This window comes from Uloborus diversus, chromosome 1 (genome assembly GCF_026930045.1).
Source record: "Uloborus diversus isolate 005 chromosome 1, Udiv.v.3.1, whole genome shotgun sequence".
Classification (NCBI taxonomy): domain Eukaryota; kingdom Metazoa; phylum Arthropoda; class Arachnida; order Araneae; family Uloboridae; genus Uloborus; species Uloborus diversus.
Genome location: NC_072731.1, coordinates 144,261,372 through 144,277,351, shown reverse-complemented (window position 1 = coordinate 144,277,351; position 15,980 = coordinate 144,261,372). Strand labels below are relative to the sequence as shown.

Below are 15,980 nucleotides of genomic sequence, written 5' to 3'. Positions count from 1 at the left end.
GCGAGCGTCGCAGTATTATGCACTACTTTTTGACGAGACAACAGATCTGTCACACTCGTCACAACTAAGCCTTACGATTAGATACGTTAATGATGGTGGCATTCGTGAGGATTTTATAACCTTCGTAGATGCATTTTCAGAAATAGATCCCACTAAACATAATGATTATGGATCTGAGGAAGATGATTGGAAGGCTATAGAGAAATTAATCACTAACGAAGAAACTACAGACGAAACCGCCACACTAACAGAGTTGTCCTTGACCGGTAAGGCTATCGGTCAAATTGTGTTATTTCAACTGAAAAATAGACTGCAGCTTCCTTTAGAACTCTGTGTTGGAATAGGAACAGATGGATGCGCGGTCATGCTTTCTGAAGTTCGCGGTGCAGTCGCGGAGGTTCAGAAAGAAGCAAAAAACGCCATCAAGACACCCTGCTACAGTCACAAGCTGAATAATTCCATTTCACGCAATTCAAAAGTGCCCACTATCCGAGATGCTGTCGCAGTTATAAAGGAAATAGTTTCCTTTTTCAAGACCCATCCAAAGAGGAAGACTGTTCTCTTGAGCACCTTGGGATGTGCCCTGACATCCTTATGTGAGACTCGGTGGGTGGAGAGACACAAGGCTGTGCTTCAGTTCTCTGTCGACCTCCTGAAGGCAGTTGAGACCTTAGAAAAAATATCAGGATGGCGTGATCCAAGCACAGCTGGCAAAGCTACTTCATTAGTGACAGCAGTTTGTAACGCCCAATTTATAGTGGCTATATTGTGCCTCATCGATATACTGTCCTTAACTCACTCTTTGAGTAAATTGTTGCAAAAGAAAGCCCTTGATATTCATGAAAGTTCTGTGCTGGTAAAAAATACAATAAGCATTCTAGCCAGACGAAGAGAGAACTTAAGTTCTAGCTTTAGCAGAATCTGGCAACGAGCACAAAACTTAGCCGAAGAGCTAGAGATTGAGCTAAGCATTCCACGGATCCCTTCCCGTAAAGGACGGCAAATCTATCGTGCAAATTACGATACAAATTCAGCAGAAGAATATTTTAGGGTTTCAGTATATGCACCTGTTCTAGACTTCGTTCTAGCAGATTTGCGAGAAAGATTCTCAGCTGAAACATTAGACGCGTTTCAGCTGTTCATTATCATACCAGAAAATATTGTTAAGATAAATCTGGAAGAAAATGATGAAATTGTAGCATCCCTCCTCTATCGCTTCGGACTTCTCCTTGACGTCGAAAGAGGAAGTGCCCAGTTTCTGCTGAAAGATGAACTCTTATTATGGAAGGAAAAATGGGTTGAAGAAATGGGAAAGAAAGCAGAGCTTCCCGTAACTGCTTTAAACGTATTGCCTAACTGTGATGCATTTCCCATCATACGAAAATGTGTCCAAATCCTTGCAACACTTCCAGTAAGTAATGCATCCTCTGAAAGATCATTTTCCTCGCTGCGACGCCTTAAGACGTATTTAAGGACAACAATGACTGAAAATCGTCTTGTTGGTCTTGCACGTATGCATATTCACAGGAATATTACAATTGATATAGATAAAGTTATTACGAGGTTTGCAAAAAGCGGCAATAAAAGGAGAAGACAATTCAGAATATAAAACTCAGTAGCGTCACTACAAGTAGGGGAGAAAGAGGGTGGATTCTGACCCGGGTGTCACCCTTCTGAGGGATGACACTGAAAACGAATATAACATTTACAGAAAATATAAGTACCCGGAATTTCCCCCAAGTTTCCCCCAATTCAATCAAATTATAAAAATATACCTGAAATTAGATAACTATCTTGTATAAATAATTGAGAAAATTAAATGGTGAAACACCTTGATCAGTTTCCTCATTTTCTCCCCAAATTTTCTACCAATGGTGAAGTTCGTTCACAAACTAACCATGAAAAATAAGCAATTTTGTACGGTACGGCATATGTTTGTTTAACCTTTTTGAGTCACAATTGGACACTGGCTGTAGAGACAGTGGTAGTAGTCCAGTTATAGTTTATTGAAGGTGAGCATTAACCCCAACTGCAGTACATAGCGGTAATAGTTTACAACTTTTTCCGTTTCTTCATTCTCTCGAAATGACATTGTTAGTAAAACAATTAAGTTTCTGGATCCTGTTCAAACTTGGAAGCAAAGCACTTCTCTGCTTGTCAAACTGTCTCTGTTGCCATTAAATATTACTAAAATGTAAATGAAAGTATTGAATTTTACGTGCTTCCTTCAACAATCTCTTGCATGATATTGCGCAAGTTTCATTCTTGATGATGTCAGAGCGTTAGGAGATCGCTTTTGGCTATTATATAGATATTTCTGAAGTGAAAACTTCTTAAGCCATGTTGGGCATTTTTGAAGATGGGAAAAACAATAATGTTTGTTATTGGTGATAATATCACCAATATCAGAAACATTATTGTTTCAATGTTTTTCGAACACACATATTATGTGTGTTCGTCGCTGCCACGCTGAAAATGGACTGCTAATTCTACTAAGCGCAATACGAGAATTTTTGCATGAAAATTTATTTATTCATTCATTCTTCTGAATTACTTCAATTTAAAATTGGGAAGATATTTAATGATTTGTTAGGGGGCTTTCAACATTATGTTTGCAAATGATAAAAATCTACCATTTCTGAATTTTAAAATAGAAAATTTGATTTAACGATGTTCAATGATTTGAATCTTAACACAACGAGACAAAAAACTATAATTGATGCAGTCTTTGTAAGATATTTAAATAAATTCGAAGAAAAATTGCTTATTTCCTATTTTAGTTAAAAAAAACCTGTAGTATCAATTTCGGAACTAAGTGATAATAATGATGATAATGATTGAAGAGTTGTTAAAATTGTGGATAAAAATTTATAAGTCTTATTGGTATTCATTTCTAAGAATACCAACTCCTTGAATTTCATATTACATGTGTCTGTAAATATACGTTTTAAGCAAAAGCTTGCAATGTTTGTATGTAAAATAATATGCATTATTTTTGATGTACATTAGCGCATTAAATAAAAATTGTAATATAATTTTTTGTAGTAGTAGTTTATAATAACGAATAAACATACACCTCAATTAAAAGTATTTTCAGCATAATAAAATATTTGTTTACGATTCAAAAAATACACACGTAATTGTTCAAATTTTTACGTCAGTCAGCACTCGCGGAGTACCGTTTTTTACAAGGGGAGGAGGAGCTAATTACCATCCTCGGTGTCCCCCGTGCTAGAAACGCAGCCATAGAGCACTATTATATTTTGTTTCATACACGAGTGTATTTTTATTTTATACTTTTTTTACAAAACGGTCAAATGGCTGAATTTTTAAATGAAAAGACAATGTTTAGCAAATCAAAATATAATTTTTTCCCCACTTCCTGAACTTTTTTTTTTTTTTGGGGGGGGGGGGCGCCGGCATCTCATTGGAGGGGGGCGCCAAAATGAGAATGAAATTGCCCCCCCCCCTGAGAGAAATCCTGGATCCGCCCCTGTTTGCATCTTGTGAACATGTTGATGTTTTTGGCAATTTGAAGTTATTTTGACGTATGTTTCTATAGATTGGCTTATTTTTCGTTTAATTTCAATAGTTAATCAAGGAAATATTTTGGAAACCATAACAATAACATTGAGCTTATTCGGACTTCGCGGAAAATTGCATCTCGCGTTTGAAATTTCAATCCTTTTGCATCTTGTGAACATTTTGATGTTTTGACAATTGGAAGTTATTTTGACATATGTTTTTATAGATTAGCTTATTTTTCGTTTAATTTCAATAATTAATGAAGGAATTATTTTGGAAGCCATGGCAACATTGAACTTACTCGGATTTCGCGGAAAAATGCTTCTCGCGTTGGAAATTTCAATCCTTTTGCATCTTGTAAATATTTTGATGTTTTCCACAATTGGAAGTTATTTTGACATATGCTACCTTAGTTTTGCTTATTTTTCGTTTAATTTCAATAATTAACGAAGGAAATATTTTAAAAAACCATAACAACATTGAGCTTATTCGGAATTCGCGGAAAATAGTTTCAATACTTTTGCACCTTGTAAACATTTTGATGTTTTTGACAATTGGAAGTTATTTTGACATATGCTACTATAGATTAGCTTATTTTTCGTTTAATTTCAATAATTAACGAAGGAATTATTTTGGAAGCCATGGCAACATTGACCTTAATCGGATTTCGCGGAAAAATGCTTCTCGCGTTGGAAATTTCAATCCTTTTGCATCTTGTAAATATTTTGATGTTTTCCACAATTGGAAGTTATTTTGACATATGCTACCTTAGTTTAGCTTATTTTTCGTTTAATTTCAATAATTAACGAAGGAAATATTTTGAAAACAATAACAACATTGAGCTTATTCGGACTTCGCGGAAAATAATTTCAATCCTTTTGCATCTTGTAAACATTTAGATGTTTTTGACAATTGGAAGTTATTTTGACATATACTACTTTAGATTAGCTTATTTTTCATTTAATTTCAATAATTAACGTTGGAATTATTTTGGAAACCATGGTAACATTGAACTTACTCGGACTTCGCGGGAAAATTGCTTTTAATGTTTGAAATTTCAATCTTTTTGAATCATGTAAATATTAAAATATTTTGCCCAATCGAATGTTATTTTCCCATATTCCAACTTAGATTAGCACGTTTTAGGTTTAATTTAGTAGAAAATAAATAAATTTATTTTATGGGAAGCATGCCAACATTGAACTTGGTTCGTGAAAATTTGCTTCTCTGAGCTTTCAATCGTTTTGCATCTTATAAATATTTTTATATTTCTGGCAATTAGAAGTTATTTTGACATGCTACGTCAGATTAACTCGATTAAATTTTTACTTAAATAACTAAAAAATTAATGTTTTTTGTGTTGTTTAATTCAAGCTTATTTAGTTTTCCAAACATAATTTTGATTATCATTAGCTTATTTTCGGTTATTACTGTTTTTTTGTGTGGGAGGGGTATTAAATTTAAACAATTGAGCACATAACATTTTAAAGTAGCGTCTGTATATGAAACAAAGTTGAATTATGTAATTATATGAAGTTGAATTTGTACATCATTTCATTGTCATGATGCCTGCTGCTGTTATTGTCGTGTGCCAAGTAGGCTGGCAATTTGAGGTGCACTGCTTCACTTTTCCAACTGTAGAGTAATTTGGTGTGAAGTCCGACTTCTGAAGTACACACATGCCATAAGGACCCGTTTATAGGGGACAAGGACAGGAGAGAGAAAGTACGTCCATGCCCGAGCCGGGATTCGAACCCGGACCTTCCTATCGCAGTCAGACTTCTCTGACCACTAGACAAGGCAGGCGGCATGATGCCTGCTAAAGGGGGGAATTTGTCCCCCCCCCATAAAAGTTCAAAGCACTCATGGCCCTGCAATCATGGATTATTTTTTTTAATGTAAGCTTTATGATTCTTGAAAATATACTTTGAATATGAAAATTGCAAAACTATGCCTCATGTGATCTGCTTCTCTTTGTGATTGAAAATTTCAGACATTTTTAGCTAAACTTTCAATACAGTAGATCTGTTTGGTGTGTGATGAATTCATATCGGTGGAGAAGGGATATAAATGCTATTAAAGAAGCATTACAGTACAGAAAAACACAAAAATAATTTTAAACTATAGAAAGATGAAGCACAGCTTCATCTATCCTTCAGTGAGACTACCAGCATCCCTGGTTCAATTCAAAATGTATCATTACGCCCATTTAGTTCTATGGAGGCTGCCTTAAGTGCTGCACTAAGTGCCTCCCCCCCCCCCTCCCATCCAAATGTTTGTGTAAATAATAATATTCAATGGATAAAAAGATCAGTTGTGCAGAAAGTGATAAAGGAATTGTATCATTAAAAATCAGTATTATGGTTAATTAACAAATTATTTTCAGGGATTTAGCAGCAGGCAGCTAATTTGCCTTTTGATGCTTCCTTGTGTTTAAATGAATGGTCCTCTCAAAATCCTCTTTTTAATCCTAACTGGTCCTCTTTAGTCCTCTTTTTGATTGAAATTGGTCCTCTTTTAACCTTTTCTAAAACTAAAATGTGTTGAGAGCCCTGCATTAGTTTCTAGAAAAGTGAAATTTTATCTGCACAATTGCATTCGATCCTCATTGATTTGGAAGCTTTGGTATGAACTTAAAGAAACGGTTTTGATTACTAAAATGCAGTTTCCTAACGACTTCTCATTTATTTATTTTGAAGTAATTTAAAAACCTATTTTAACTTAAATTTTCCAAAATGCATGTTTTTGTAAACAAGTGCAAGGTTCTATTTATTAATTTTTTTAATGAAAGTAGTAAAAACTAACCCCCCCCCTCACTTTTTGTACTTTAAAACTTTGGGACAGTGGTGGCCACCAAGTTTTTTAGATCTGGATTATTTTGCTTTAATGACCAAATATTTCTAAATCAAATATATATTTTACTGGGTGTCCTTCAAAGTCATGGGAAATCGTGGATTTCAGCTATGATCGAATTTGGTACTGAAAAGTCAGGATTTTCAGGGGGGAAAAATGGTCAAAAAGTATCATATCAGAGATTTTTCTGAAAAAAAACACAGTAGACTCTATACATTTAAATTTTTACCTGAACACTTTTTTCTAGAAAAGAAAAGGAAATTCACAATAATTTCTTTTTCACAAAAATAAAGAAAATTCAAAAAAAATATTTTGCTTTTTCGCATAACGGGGACTTAAAAAATGAAACCTGGATTGACCCCTGATATTACTGTGACATGTGACTTTGATTTCAGCATAGCACATGTTTTCAACAACTTATAAAACTTTAAGTTTGGCTTTTACTGCATTGTCAAGTGATAACATAAATTAGAGCAGAACTTCACGAATTGCATTCTACTGTACAGCTTGCCCATCGCAGTATCGGATCATGCAAAATCTTTCATTAAAAATTAGATTAGTGACACAACTATTTTAAGAAAGATTTGTGTTCATCTACAAAAAGTTTCGTCTATTTTTTTTTATTTTTAAAGAAGTATGCCTTAATATGTTTAGTACAAATTACAGTTTTACGCTCTTTTACTGTTTGTAAAATTGATTTTGTGTGTATTTTTAGACTTATTTATGCGTATGTATTGCACTTATGTCAGGTAGTGTAATTACATGTTTTTAATCGAATAGTAGTATTGCATTTTGAAAAAAAAAAGTCATACTGGCGAGCTTTGTTATCGAAATTCCTGTATATCCTTTTTTTTTCAAAATATTCCTATATTATTTTGAAAAATTCCTATATTGTTTGCAGAAAATTCCTATATTTTCCATCGAATTCCTATATTTTTTTCAGAAAATTCCTATATTTTCCTATATTTTTGTTGGCAAATGTCACTTCTATCCCTGCTTGCACATGCCCCAGTGAAATTCTTTAGCAATTGTTCTTTCAGCAAACTCCATCTTCTACAATGCTCACCCCTTTTTCTAGGAAATTCCCAGTCCAAACCACATTCCTCCTTTATTGTTCCTTGCAAGGGCAGCTGCTTTTTCAGGGGTGGGGGGGTGGGGGGGCGAGCCGGTTTTCATGCTCAACTGGTTTTAGTCAGAGGACAAGATTATTGGTCACTCATGCGTTTGCTCTGATTTTTAGTTTCCTTTCCACTGCGGATAATCGTGTGAACTAGGTAGAAATCATCATGGCCAGTGGAAATAAACGCAAAGCATTTTCTGTTGAAAAAAAAGTGCAATTAATTCGCAAATTAGAAAGTGGCGAAACCCAATCCTCACTTCGCAAAAAATTTTCGCTCTCAAAATCTACTGTAGCCACTATTTGGAAGAACCGTGATGCAATTGTTTCCGCCTATGAAAGAAACATAAATGGCTGTAAAAAAATGCGAAAAGCAGAAAGTCAAAATGTAGAGGAAGCTTTATTTAAGTGGTTCACTCTGCAGAGACACAGAAAGTACCGATAACGGGAGCCATTCTGCAGGCAAAGGCAAATGAATTTGCCGAACATTTTAATGAAGAAGGTTTTGTCTGTTCTAACGGGTGGTTGGATAGATTCAAGAAACGGCACAACATAACGAGTGGAAAAGTTGTGGGTGAAGCTGCAAGTGTGTGCTCTTCTGATGTGAAGGATTGGATGCAAAATGTGTGGCCGGACATCATTCGAGATTACGACGAAAAGGATATTTTTAACGCTGACGAAGCGGGCTTATGTTATAAGCTGACTCCAAATCAAACATTGAAGTTAAAAGGTGAAAAATGTGTCGGCAGAAAACACTCCAACATAAGGATAATCATTCTTGTTTGTGCTAACATGACTGGCTCTGAAAAACGAAAGTTGATGGTTATTGGAAAATCGAATAAGCCCAGGTGCTTTAAGAACGTGAAGAAACTTCCTGTAGTTTATAAATCAAACAAAAAATCTTGGATGTCTGCTGACTTGTTCCAGGAGTATCTCCAACAATGGGATAAGGAGCTGTCCCAAGGGAAAAGAAAAATTGTTGTGCTGATAGATAATTGTTCAGCACACGTTTGAACCAAAGAACTTACAATGGATTAAAGTAGTTTTTCTCCCTCCCAACACTACTTCAGTAATGCAACCGATGGACCAGGGAGTAATTCGTAGCCTTAAATGTCATTACAGAAAACAGCTAATCTTGCGCATTTTAGAATGTTACGATAACAACAAGGACTGTGACATTTCCCTCCTTGATGCCATTGTTTTGGTCGAGAAATCTTGGAGGATGGTATCTGACTCAACTATCGGAAATTGTTTTCGTCATGTTGGACTTAGAAAAATGCAACAGGATGAAGATAAAGGCAATGATGAGGACGATGATGATGACAACCTTCCCATTTCCAAGTGGCTGGAAAAACACGGAGTGCACGTATTTCCTCAAAGTGAAATTGAACATTTTGAATCTTGTGATCACGATGTTGCTACATCTGGCGAAGTTAGTGACAGCGATATCGTATCAGAAGTAAGCGAAAAGATGAACTTGACTTCAGATATGGATGACGATTCTTCGGACAATGATGAAGGAACGGAAGATGCAAATCCAGGACCGTCCATTTCCGCTGCAAAAGCAGCTGTAAATATTTTGAACAATTTTTTTGTGACTGAAAACATTGACAAACATATTGTGGATTCTTTTGCAGTAGTTGAGAAAAAAAATTAATGATATGTATATAAAATCTAAAAGTTTTCAACCGAAAATAACGTCTTTCTTCCATGCTACTGATAAATAAAAAAAAAAAGGTAAAATTTAAATTTGCTTATTTTTGAGTAAAATATACATAGTTACTAGTTATTTCTAAAACTTCATTTTATTACCCTAACTACTAATGAAGTTATTGTGCAAGTATGATGTTTATTATTGTAAATTATTACCGAATTTTGACTTTTTTTTGGAAAATCGGATGTAGCGAACCCCCGGTTATAGCGATTTCTCAAGTCGGTCCGTTGAGGGTTCGTTATAGCGGTGTTTGACTGTATTATTATTTAAACTTAATTTTGAATGAAGCAAGTAACCTGGAATTTTCTAAAAAAAGTCCTGGAAAAGTCCGGGAATTTTTTTTAACCACAAGTGTATGAACACTGATTAGGCCCAAGATGCATATTTCTTGCCTACTAGAATAACAATAATAACCTCCTGAAGGGGAATATTAATTTTGGTTTTTGCAGTTTTGAATTACAAACTTGCACCTTGTACTTTTTGGTACGGAAGTAGTTTAGATTTCACAAACTTTTTTTTTTTCTTCAGAAAACGCTGATTAAATAGCGAATCAAAATTTAAAGGGGGCAAAGGCGACTTTTTAGGTCTTTAAAGTTACTCTGGATCATAAACTTCTGGCATTTCTCATTTTTCAGCTGAGTGAGTTCTGCAGCTGCAATATTCGGAGGATGTTATTTAATGAACATAGATCATTCAGCCTTTTTTTTATTACTATTTTTACTTTTTTTAATGCGAATCAAACTTAAATGTGTAAATGTAAATAAAAGCTAACGATTGTCTTATCTGCAAAAGTGATAGGAATTTAAAAGCAGTGTTAAGCATTTTTCTTTTGTGATTTAAATGCCTGATGTACCATATGAAATGCTGCAATGTGTTATCAACACTTACTTACTAATGTAATACATCTGACTTGTTTCACATGTGTTGGTAATGAAAAGTTTTGTTTTAAGACTTGTTAATTTTTTCCATGTAATTTCGGACTTGGATCTCTACTGATTTTCGGCATCGGGAATTGATCAAATTCAAGTGCGCTAACTCTAAAATAATTCACTATTTCGGATTTATCACTTTTGTCAGTGATTAATTCGCGATATGAGCATTTTTTTTGGACATTTTCCGTTTTCGGATTTGTGTTCCAACATATGCACAATTTTCACATTTTTATCAAAATAATAAAAGAAATAAGATTGGTATGAAAACATGTTGGGAACACCATTTGTATGTAACTGGAGAGAGCTCTGCTTGGCCAGGTGATCCCGCTTATATACCATGTTGCTGAGGTATGTTTATATTTGTATTTTGCAAGATTCAATATCAATACTGTTTAAAAAATAATGGGAGATTATTTTAAATACAGGGTTGCCACGCACTGGGAAAACATGGAATTGTCAGGGAAAATTAAAATGGCTGAAAATCAGGGAAATGTCAGGGAAAATGAAAAATTGCACATTTCCGATCGTTCTTGATCGCTCTTAGCACGGGCCCGCGGTCTATGACGTCAAAAAAAAAAAAACTTTCAACCTTGTTTTTTTTGCCACCAATCCCATTCGTCGTTTTTGTCATTTCCCTCTTTCTTCTTCCCCCTGCAGTTTTCTTTTTGTCAACTCTCTGCCATTGGCGCGTGCGCCATAGCAGTCGGCGGCGGATATGCGCAGAAGGTACTTCTTTTCTTCCTAGTTTGAGCGGGCTCTGTTTAAATGCTGCTTGTTTACGTCAGCAATTCTGAAGTTATGATACACAGCACATTGTTTTGTCTGCGAGGTGCGACTGAAGTTCTTAATGAGCTGCAATAATCTTTTCATATTTTATATTATTTCTTTAAATTAATTAATGAAATCGTTTTCTTCTAAACAATTTTGTTCTGTACATTTAGTTCATTCAACAATTTTAAACTTAGAAAGTTCATAGGCGGACTTAGAACAGAGTTCCTGGGGGGCAGCTTTTTTTTTTTTTTTAGCATTATTAATTGTATTGATTACAACTGGCTGGATTTAGACTTAGCGTGCCCCTAAGCTATTTCAGGTTTTGGGTCTCTTTGGTAGTCTGGTCAACTTTTCTATCGGTGGCAAAAAAAAGGCCATTCTTTAAAGCCCCCCCCCCCCATGCATTATACATAAGGCCTAAGGTGGAAAATGTAGTCTCTTTTAAGTAGGGAATAGAATATCTCTAATTTTAGGGGGTCCGGGGATTTTTTGTAAAATAGATATAAAACTCTGCATTTTGAAGCCTTAGAAGCAGGGTTGGGTTTTGGACTGTCCAAAACTGGTTTAGGACAGGACAGGTGGTTTTTACCGTCCAAAACTGTCCAAAAGTGTCCCGAAACTGTCTTAAACTGTCCAAAACTATGCTACAGGTGTTATCTAATCAATTCGTATTTACTGCAATATTTGTAATGCATAATTATAGATAATAATGAGGTTTAATTAATGAATATTTGGTAATATTTTTCTCCAAAATGTTAATTAAAAATATTTTACTTAAAAAATTGCCAATAACTACTACATAAAAACTTTCTTATGTAACAGTTGGTAGAGTTATGAAAGGAAATTCACAACACAACCAAGACAACTAATTTCAGTTCCATTTATAACTCAAAGGAATATTACAAAATGTGCAATATTTAGGAGCCAAAGAAAAAAAAAATTAATATGGTTTTTCAAATAAGTTTTACATGATGGTTTAACGAAAATTATTTTTTAAATCATAGATGAAAAAACAAGAAATTGATGATGAAACACTTATGTTATAAAACTAGTGCTATTCTTTTTTTTGTTCATATTTTTAATATAATACATTCTGTAACTGTAAAAAAAATTGTAATTTATTGCATTTAAGTCAGTTATAGCACCATATTTTGAATACTTTCTTTTGCATACATGCATAAATGTTGAAAAATTTGGTTTGTGGGAAAAAAAAAACTCCTGCATGCAAATTGAAATTTTTATTGTAGAATTTAATTTCTATGTAACTAGATTAAAATCAGCTACATAAATAAGTTACACATATATATATATATATATATATATATATATATATATATATGTGTGTGTGTGTTCTGTGTTTGATATTTTCTCACAAAATCTCAAAAAGTAGTTTTGGACACAATGTTTTTGAACAGGATGATAAAAACCCTGCTTTTATTTGCCCACCTGCATAACATAGGGAAATTTGGTTACTAATATAAAAAAGCTAAATAAAATCATGCATACAAATTGAAATTTTAATCAAGAATTCAACTTCTATATAAATAGTTTTAAATCAGCTGCATAAATAAGTTGAATGTTCTCATTGAATAAATGTTCTATCTAAAACATTACTTTGATACATTTTATTCTGTTTTTCATGTTTTCTAACAGAATACAATTTTTCTAAAAATATAGTTTTGGACACTTTTGGACAGTTTTGGACACAAGGGGTTTTGGACAGGACGGTAAAAACCAAGGTTTTTACCGTGGTTTTTACCGTAGTGTCCAAAACCTTGCCAACCCTGCTTAGAAGGGGTAATTGGAGCTACTAAAATCTTGGAGACAAATAGCAAAATACTCTTTTGCAAATTACGACAATACACAGTAAAAATTGTTTTTGGGTTGACAAATCAATTACAGCAGTTCTCAGAGAGAAAAAGCGAGAACATATAGAAGATTATGCATTGTTATTTCGCTTACTTTGGCTGTCGGTTCAATTCAATCAGTTTTTGATCACGCCTCCAACCCACCGACAAATACAACAAGGAATTAAATGCAAAATGATCAATAGTAAAAAAATGTTTGAAAAGAAATGGTGTATGGATTTAGAAAATAGGCCCATTTGGACAATTCATAATTTATACACTTGATAAGAAATAAAGTTGAAGAACACTTAGCTTAGGAATTTCAAAGACTCATCTAATCCATTTCATGGACTTGAAAACAGGTAAAATTATTTAAGGCACTTAAACTGGCCTTTCCAGTTTCTGAGATTTAGTACTTGGTTGTACTGTTTTACAGTATTGTTCTAACTTTGTAAGAAGCAACTATTTTAAGTTTGGGGCCTCGGTGGCTGAGTGGTGTTTCTCAGTAATTGCTTGCATGCAGAGAGGCATGGGTTTGATTCCTGCCTACTGCCCTGGGTGTTCTTCTGATTTCCTTGTATTGTAATAAATCTGAATTGTGCTATCTGTCTTATGTGTCTGAGCAAACATCGGACTTCCACCTAAAATGGGGCTCAGTCAAACGGAAGCCTCTCATATCAGCCTCAAAAGTGGATTAACGCCTTCGTTATTCATTACCTTGAGTGCTCCAAGGGGCATCAGGAACAACAACAACATTATAAGTTAAAAAAAACAAAAAAAAAAAAAACTATTGATTTCTCATTACAACAACTTTTTATTTTCAATTACAAGAAGTATAAAAAACGAAAAAAAATAGAGGTAGTGTTTTTTTTTTCCTTCTGGACTGAACAGATTAACAATGTGCAGAAGAAGTAAGATAAACGCAAGTAATGCAAAATAATTTCCAAAATTACTGCATTCGGGATTAAATAAACAGCAATACATGAAAAATGCGAGCCAAAAAATTTATCTCAAGTAATATGCTACAGAAACGTTAAGGTGGAGGGCAGCTAGATGGATGTAATGGGATTGTCGCAGGCTGATGCTGCTAGACATCTCAATGTGTCTCGTAGTGTTGCTCAGTGACTTTAGGATTTATACCAATTCCAAGATTCTGTGTCCAGAAGGACCTGTTCCAGGCCGACCATGAGCTACAACACCTGCAGAAAACAGTTTTTCTAGTTCTTTCATTTCAAAGGAGAAAAACCATTACTGTGTCGCAGCTCATTGCAGACCACTTTGTATCATCAGGAAGAAGAATCTTTGCTACTACGGTGCGAAATCGTTTTCCCAATGGCAGGTCTCTATGCAAGACGACCAGTTGTGTGTGTTCCCCTCAACGAACTACAGCAAAAGATCTGCTTGTGCTGGGCAAGAAAACATGTTTCCTGGACCCAGCAGCAATGGGCTTCTGTGCTGTTCACAGACAAGTCCAGATTTACATTGGAGAGTGATTGAGGGCGTCTTCTGATCTGGAGGGAAAAGCACAATAGATAATATCAATTCAAAACTGCTGAAAGGACCACAGTTATAGAGGTGGTGGAATCTTGGTTTGGGCAGGGATCTCACTCGGTGGTCACACTGACCTGCATGTGTTCCATGGAGGAACTCTGACTGGTCTGAGATATCGGAATGAAATGCTTGATCCATATGTCCGCCCATATACTGATGCTACTGGGCAGGGTTGGCAAAAAACCCGGGGTTTTTTTAAAAAGCCCATGGACCCAGGGTTTTTTGGGTTTTTTTTTTAAAATAAAACCCAAAAAACCCAACTAAAGATGGGTTTTTTAAAAGAAATGTGGGTTTTTTTGTCTTTTTTTAGGGAAAATGTGGGGTACTTGTAGCATATTGTAGTGTAAGTATATGGACAAAGCGCAAAAATTGTCTTGGGGTACAAAAGCTGGAAAACTTGTTAAAATTCAGCATTTTCTGAAGAAAAGTATAAAAGACGACAAAACCCAAGAATGGTGAAGTTTCAGATTTTTCAGTTTTCATGATTACCAACAGTTAAGGCAAAGTTACTTCTCGAGTGAGAAAATCTATTGTTCATTTTTAATTGCTACTACTTTTTTTTTGCATTTTTACTTTCCTGTATTTCATTTTGTTATGCAAAACTACTGTAGAACCTCGAGTAGTTTTTACTCCCTTTTTACTGAATTCCAGCTTAATCAAGATATTTCTTTCAATTTTATGTTGCCAGTTTTTTCTATTTCTGTGTGCAAACTAAGAAATATTAAACTTTTTCGTAAGATAATGAAAAATACTGTACATCCTGTTCTGTTTTCTGCCCGACTATTTGAAAAATCTGTTAATTTCTAAAATATACCTTGTGTTTATTCGAGATTTGCGATGTGTTTGTTTGCAGGAAATAATTCACATGAAAGCCTTTTAGCTAGGGTAGTTTCCTCTGCACAATCTGCAAATACTGGGAAAATCAGACGTGACAGGACTTAGTCAAAATAATTTGAGTCCATTTATTTATCAGTTAAAGAAAAAAGTTAAATATATTTATTTAAAATCTTTGAAACATTTTTTTTAATGCTGTTAAGAGTTGAGAAATACTATTTCAAAAAATTCATTTTTTATGTCCAATGTCTGTGGTGAAGAAGAAATGAAAAAGAAGTTTAAATTGTGAAAGTATTTAAATTAATTTTTTTAAAAACTTCTCAGAAAATTAAAAAAACCCCAAAAGTGGGCTAAATAATGGGTTTTTTTAAATGTTTTTTTTCAAAAAAAACCCATTGGGTCCGACCCAATTGGGTCCAATCCGGCCAACCCTGGCTACTGGTAATGACTTCATTCTGATGGATTATAATGCATGGCCTTTCAAGCTCGGATTGTTAAAGAGTATTTTGAGGATCACAGTTTGGGACGAATGGAATAGCCAGCTCGATCTCCAGACCTGAATCCGATAGATCATCTTTGGGACTATCTTGGCAAACAGGTTGATGCTTTAAATAATCCTCCCAGGTCGTTACATGAGCTGGAACAAGGCTTACTCTGTGTCTGGTCTTCTCTTCCTATTCCGGTGACCAACAACTTAATAAATAGCATGGAAAATTAATGCTGCCAATGAATTCAAGTTAGGGGGACTCATTCCTTATTATAACCCATTTTTGTATTGTTTCTCTGAATTTTTTACTACATAACGCTGTGGTGTTCTGTTTTCTTAAAAAATGTTT

General features: G+C 34.5%; 1 protein-coding gene across 2 annotated transcripts in view; it reads left to right on the top strand.

Moving 5' to 3' along the window:
• Nucleotides 1–15,980, top strand: part of LOC129232658 (oxysterol-binding protein-related protein 2-like) — a 141,793-nt gene that overhangs the window by 16,388 nt on the left and 109,425 nt on the right. The gene's annotated exons all lie outside the window — the stretch shown is intronic.